Genomic DNA, 6,000 nt, shown 5'->3' with positions numbered 1-6,000 from the left:
ACTGGCACATATAATTTTGTATTCCAGTCCCGTTTCTTTTTAGAGACTATCTTGGATAGAATAGCCATAAGCTGCTTATTGATACTTTCAACTTGTCCATTGGCTTGCGAATTATAGGTAGTCGTCTTGTTATGCTTAATGCTCCATGCTTCAGTCAGGCTTCTAATTACCTTATTCAAAAAGTGAGTTCCACAGTCCGATACTATTTCCTTTGGGGGACCAAAACAGTAGATGATCTGCTCAAGTAGGAAACTAGTAGTCTCTTTTGCATTGTCCTGCCTCGTCGCCCATGCTTCTGACCACTTTGTAAATTAATCAGTTGCTACTATAATGTATCTTTTTTTATTAGTAGACGATGGGGTAATAGGCCCCACAAAATCGATGCCCCACTTCTCAAATGGAAGGATAGCCATAATAGGCGTAAGTGGACGCTTCCTATTCTCTCGACGGTCATGTCTTTGACATGTATCACATATCTTAACATAGTCAAATGAATCCTGGAAGATGGATGGCCACCAATAACTAGCTCGCAAAGCCTTTTGTGCCATCAACTGCCCAGCAAAGTGCCCTCCACAAGTAGAGTCATGGCACTCTTCCAAAATAAAGGGAACCTCGTCAGGCATCACATATCGGCAATAGATATCGTCAACACCTTGCCGATATAATGTCCCTGCGATCAAGGAAAATCTCAATGCATATTGTTTAATCTTCCTCTTCTCGGGTTTTGATAGATAGCTGCAGTCTCTCCCATAGAAAGATAGTGCGTTATAGCAGCATACTAGGAGGGAATAGATGCCATATCAATATTAAACAATGTTTCCATGTCACTTCCTTTAGCCACGACCTCTTTTGGCTCTCTAAAATCCACAAGACACTCGACAATGCCCTGAATCTTCGGCGGCTTGCTCTTAATATCATAATCAAACTCCTGCAAAGTGATTAACCACTTTGCTAAACGATCGGGCAGCTGTAACTTATTCAACAACAATCAAAGCCCTTCCGCCTTCGTATAAAAAACCACCCTCTCATAAAGAATGCAATGCCTGAACTTATTGGTCACAAATACCATCGCAAGGCACAACTTCTCCATATAGGTGTAGTTAATTTCCAATATGCCCAACTTTTGACTAGCAAAAGCTATCGGATGGTACCACTTTTCTTTCCAAATTTGGGCCAAACAGCAGTTGATACTATACATAGTTGCTGCTAAAAACATATAGAGCATTTCACCCCTTTTTGATTGAAGGGGAGCTACGAAGCTCTACCATGAGACCTACGGACCGCTTATTGATCAAGCGTTTCAAGCCGAGGGGCCATGGCTACCTCTCACATAGCCGATGCCCAATGCCTACCTTACGATTGCAGTGACCTTACATTGATGCTCGATCGAGTTCCCTCCTCTCTCTTGCACTTCGGTTGGTAGCTCCATGATCCTTGCGGCAAGCTCGAGCTACCTCAAGCCCTCTCCGTCAAGCTCCATCCTCCATAGAGAAAAGAGAAGAGAAGAGAAGAAGAGAAGATGAAGAGAGGAGATGGGGAGCTTCTTCTCCATGATCCCTCACTCTCACACACTCATTCCCTCACTCCCTCACACTCCCTCAATACCTCACTCAAGCACAAGCAAGAAGGCAAGAAATAAGAGAAGAAGAAGAAGAAGCTTTGGCCACACACAAGAATGAGCTTCTCATTCACTTTTCAACTTTATATACAAAACCCTAAATCCCTTTTGGGTGGTCATCCCCTTATCCCCTTTTTTACATGGCCGGCCATGGCCTAGGCCCTTTTTTCCATTGTCCTTCTATCTTCCTAGCTTCCTTTCCACCGCTCGTCTACATTTACAAATTACATGGGTGAGAGCCTGGCGCTCTTTAAATTAAATCATGATGCGCTTGCTCTCTTTTACGAAAGTATTGACTTGTACTTTTTCTTGAGTGCCTTTTTCCTTTATTTAGGACTTGTCTACACTTCTTGTGTTTCTAGATTTTTCTTGGCGTGCCTTCATCCTCCGTTTCACTTTTCCTTGGCCTTTGTCTTCTACTTTAGCTTTTCCAGATTTTCCACCTTGTTCGTCTAACGCTTAACATTACCCCCTCCTAGACGAGTGCCAGTCCCATGGCTCTGTGGTGGGAAGCAGTGGGGTAGTTGGGGTTGGTGCTAAGTGGAACTGGTGGGTAGATGACCACAATCAAAAGGTGCTGTTGTGAATGAGAGGTGATGGAGTTTTATTAACGATGACCGGGAGAGATTCTGGCATGCTTTAGACCTTATGAAGATGCTCGGCATTTCTCACACAGTTGTAGCTCCCATTCTGCGACAGCTGATAATCATGGGGATCTCTAATCATTTGGAGAATATGGTGGGTCCATCACTGAGTTTTCCTTCTACTTGATTTGGTTTAGTCATGGTAGCCATCAATAGGAAAATGGTCGGCTTCATTAAGCATGTTGGTCCATCCAACCATTGGACTATGCAAGAGCTCCTCAAGTTGCTGTACTGGTGTCCTATCCAACTCATGAAACAATTTCTGCTAGTCATTAGCGGATGTCATGGATGGTCTTCTTTAGCTAGGGTGCCATTCACTGAGTCACGATCATAGCCTGCAAGAGAAAGTTGTGCACTCCTTAAGGGGCATGTCTGTCTCATGGTGTGATGTAAGTGCAGGTGTAGTGGAACTAGGAGATGGGTCTAAGCTTGGGTAAGCCCTTGGTAATATCCAACACTTAAGGACCTAGTTCGTGTGTTGTTGGAGGTGCAGTGCAAAACTTAGGGTGACAGGTCTGGAAGTCCTGCCCTTGATGTGCCCTAAGCGTGAAGTGGGGGGGAGGGGGGTGGCTAGGTGTAAACCCTAGGTGTAGTGAGTGAAGTGAGCCCTCATGTTTTTTTCTCTTCTCTTTTTCTTTTTCTTCTCTTTTCTCCCTTTTTTTCTTTTTTTTAAAATATTTTCTCTCTTCTCTTTTAAAAAAAAGAATTGCATATAAGGAAGATGTCATGGCTAATGCCTATCACCTTCAGCTGGATTACGAGGCGGTCGCAAGCATTGGGATAGGAATGCGCAACTTTGTAGATATTCTTTAATACTAGCCCAGGCCTTTAGAGGCAGTGTGGATGACAAGAAAGGATGATTGCACCTCTTGAAGCGGGTATCACTCATATCCTCTAAGATTTCTAGGTAAAAGGAGGGAAGCAGGGTTGCCCTCATCATTAATTTAGTCATGGCTCTACTATCTATCCCTAGGTTGATGTCAAAAAAGAGTGGAGGGAGGTGGACCTCCTCGGTTGTGGGTCTCTGCATTAGTAGGAACTTGATAAGCCTAAGATAATTACAGGTAGTTAAGAAAGCTGGATCTAGGCAAGAAGCAAAATCCGCGAGGAAGCGGTTGATAGATGGGAGGAGATCCTCTAACCTAAAAACTAGACATTCCTTAGGGCTCCGAGCATTAACATTATATATCTTAGGAAAGTCAAAATCCCCATGAATATTTCGATCATAGTCAACTCCATGCCTACAGAGGTAGGGCATGTAGATGGGGTCGTTGCATTCTTCAGGGAGCGAGCTGCAAAAGGCGGTCTAGGCGTCAAAATTGGTATCCCAAATCCTCCTCCGCCACTTCGGCTGTGCCTTATAGCCTTGGACAATCTTGGGAACCCTGTTTACCTTGTCTTGCCAATAGTCTTCATGCTCTTGCCTCCATCTGGTTATTATGAGGCTTCTTTCCTCTATCCACCTATTTGCAAGATCATTAGCCAGATCCTTGATCTTGGCTAGAATATCTAGAGGCAAAGCACGGTCCGGAGAGCATGGATAAGCAAATGAAAGTTCAAATGGCCTCGTCTAGAACTCCCATTCATGCCATATGACCAATTCTTGAGGCCAATCGATAGGATGGGGATCCCCCCGTAGTGGCACAGGCTGTTTAGGGAATTGTCTTGGCAGTGATCGTGCTCTGTGTTGGGATTCCTCTACTAGTTCTTGTCTTCTTCTTCTGGCTACCACAATGCACTTGGGTGTATGGGCATCTTCGGGCTCTTCAGGCAGGAGGTCTAGTAGAGGCGGACTGGGCATTCTTTGTTGCTCTTCTTCAACATCATGCTCAATCTTCTTCAGCATCCTGCTCAAAGTCTAGACCCTCTTCGACATTCTACTCGAAAACTGATGGAACCACTTATGGTGGTGGTGGTTGCTCATGCTCTTCGAACCCAAGTTCCTTAAGCTCAACAGTGGAGAGGTCGGCATAGCGTAGGTAGTGAAATTGCTGCTCTTTTGTGATTCATGTGCCTGTTGGAAGCTCCCGTTCTTGAAGGCCATACTTTAGTGCTCAGGTGTTCAGTTCTAGCTTCCTTCTTACCTTCTCCACTAAATCATTGCCCTCCGCCTGGGTGACGTGCAGTACTGTGCTGAGGAAGGCTTGCCTTTGTGTGTTGGTGCATACATTAGCAGCTTCTGCCCTAGACTCCGCAAGCACTCTCTCGCACTCAGCCCACCGCCAAACATTCTGTTAAATGCCTAACTCTTTCAAAATTGTTTCATTTCCACTCGCTGGCTCTCTCGTCCATCTTCTTTCTTCCCTCCTCCAGCTCACTTGCCAAGGTTGTCACGACCTGTTGTTGCTCATTTGTTAAGAACTAGAGTTGGTTCCTTTCCCTAGATTTTTGAGCTAGCTGTTCTTCAGCAATTTCTTTTGTCTGATTTGCAATGCTGAATCTTTTTTGTGCCTCAACAAATAGCTCTGAATTTTCTTGCACAAGCTACTCGTGACTTTGGATCTCTGCAAGAATGTGCAATCTTCTTTGAGTGAAGGCCATGGCCATGAGGGCCTCTATGTCTCCCTTGGTAATCTCCAATGCATCTTGCAGTCATAGTGCCTCATTTTGCAGCCTTTGTGCTTCTGCTGCGAGAACTCCCAGCCTTTCCTGCTCTAGGAACTTTATTTCCCTCTCCAATCTGTCTTGTTCTTCACGTTCATACCATAGCCGAAAAGCTATGGCATCTTCTTGTCGCTCACTTGGCTCGCCCTCCTGAGCTTCTATCTATCCGTACCTTTCCAGTTTGGCAATTCTCTATTCCAAGTCAGCATATTGTTGCACTAGTAACTTCAAGCTTCGCTACTCTACCACCAGGTTTTGCTCTTTATCTTATAGCCTGAGAGCGGAGTTTTGATGCTGAGAAGTGCTTAAAAATAGCTAAAAATTACGAATATCAAGGGAAAAATATTCAACGTTGAAAGGCGGCGGCTCCAGCTAGGACGATTTTAAGCACCAAGTGAAATACGACTCTTAAAAGGCGCCCGAGCGACACTAGTTGATTTTTGATAAATTTTCAGACCACCGTACTAGTTGTCATGAGTTTCCAGCCAATGCGGGATGTCAAGCCGGACGCCCAGGATTTTTTAGAGCTCGAATGGCCACAAAATGGGAAAGATATGAAAAGGTGGATACTTGGGAGGCCAAAATTGGGCATGCCTTTTGAGTTTGGACCCCCCCCCCCCCCCCTAAAATTTTATGCACCTTATGAAGAAAAAAACGTGGAGAGAGAATGAGGGATGAAGAAAAAACGTGGAGCAACATGGCGGCCGTTTTTTGCGCCCTCTCATGATGGAGATGGAGTATGCACGCTGAAAGCAACCCATACAACCGATCATGGGGCTGATCTTCTCCTTTCTTGCTGGTCTTATCGCCTGTCTTCACCCGTGAAATGGCTGTGGGAATGAAGAGATGGAAATCTAGTATTTCACTCTCCTCCCTCTCTCTCCGTGTAGGCAATCGATATCCATAAATAACTTCAAATGGTGCTTTCTTTGTAGCTGTATGTGGTGTGTTATTGTATGCAAACTGAAGTAAATGTAGATATGTATCCCATGTATGTGGTTTTGAAATGGTATAAGCACGCAAAAGATCTAAAATAGTACTGTTAGTAGCTTCTGTTTGACCATTTGTTTTAGGATGAAATGCAGCTGAAAAATCAATCTTTGTTCCTAAGTTAGCAAACAAAGTAATCCAAAA

Source organism: Lygodium microphyllum, chromosome 24 (genome assembly GCF_053477565.2).
Source record: "Lygodium microphyllum isolate KBCC chromosome 24, Lygodium_microphyllum_v1.1.10, whole genome shotgun sequence".
Lineage (NCBI taxonomy): Eukaryota > Viridiplantae > Streptophyta > Polypodiopsida > Schizaeales > Lygodiaceae > Lygodium > Lygodium microphyllum.
The sequence above is the reverse complement of the archived record's forward strand: the minus strand, read 5'-3'. Positions refer to the sequence as shown.